At 38.5% G+C, this 1,001-nt stretch overlaps 1 protein-coding gene across 7 annotated transcripts in view; it reads right to left on the bottom strand.

Annotated features, from left to right (window-relative positions):
• Positions 1–1,001, bottom strand: part of DCAF16 (DDB1 and CUL4 associated factor 16) — a 15,676-nt gene that overhangs the window by 13,836 nt on the left and 839 nt on the right. Inside the window, exon 2 of one of the 7 annotated variants that reach the window (XR_001364411.1) lies at positions 800–966. The exons of 5 other annotated variants lie outside the window; for them this stretch is intronic. The gene's annotated coding sequence lies outside the window, so the exon portion shown is untranslated. Of the gene's footprint in view, positions 1–799; positions 967–1,001 lie in introns of those variants that run through there. One more of the 7 variants, XR_001364412.1, reaches the window with a different exon arrangement.

The following is a 1,001-nucleotide window of genomic DNA, read 5'->3' on the forward strand; positions in this document are numbered from 1 at the left end:
AGAGGAACAACTGTAATAATCTGAACAATAAAGACTTAATAAAAAAAATAAAAAATAAAAAACACACCAAAAATAAAAAGATTAAATGAAATAAAGTGCTCACACCAATGTCTGACACCTAAGTGTCCACAGATGTAAGTTGTTATTATGAAAATATCAATATGAATAAACCTCAAAAACAATACTGATTGAAAATGGGAAATTGCATATTTGAATATTCATATTAGAACATGACAACAATTGAGTATACTTATTCAGAGATGTATTTATAAATTATTAATATATAAAAATTAACAGTGAATTTAGAAAATCCATTACTACTGGCTCTAACAGTAAAGTGCTCACACCAGTGTCTGGCACATAAAGGTCCACAGATATAAGTTATTATGAAAACTAGAAGCCTGGTGCATGAAATTCGTGCACTGGGGGGGGGTGTGTGTGTCCCTCAGCCAGGCCTGTGCCCTCTCGCAGTCCAGGAGCCCTCGGGGGATGTCCGACTAATGGTTTAGGAGCGGGCCTAAGCTGGCAGTTGGACACCCTTAGCGCTGCTGTGGAGGTGGGAGAGGCTCCTGCCACCGCTGCTGCACTCGCCAGCTGTGAGCCCAGCTTCTGGCTGAGCGAGCGCACTGCCAGGGGGCAGCTCAACGTAGGAGCTGCCCCCTGGTGGTCAGTGTGCATCATAGCGACCTGTTGTTCTGCCAATCGGTCGATTTGCATAGTAGCCTTTTATTATATAGGATATCAACATGAATAAACCTCAAAAACAAGACTGATTGAAAAAAGGAAATTAAATACTTGATTATTAATATTAGAACACAAAACAGTAGAGTATATTTATTCAGAGATGTATTATCTATTATTAAAACATAAAAATTCAGTGAATTCAGAAAATCCGTTATTGCTGGGGAGGGAAGGTTGATTCAATAGGAAAAAAGATGTCCGGGCAGCTCTGTAATCTACTTCTTTCTTTATACATATATTTTTCATTGATTTTAGAGGAA

This window comes from Myotis brandtii, unplaced genomic scaffold, assembly GCF_000412655.1.
Source record: "Myotis brandtii unplaced genomic scaffold, ASM41265v1 scaffold547, whole genome shotgun sequence".
Taxonomy (NCBI): Eukaryota; Metazoa; Chordata; class Mammalia; order Chiroptera; family Vespertilionidae; genus Myotis; species Myotis brandtii.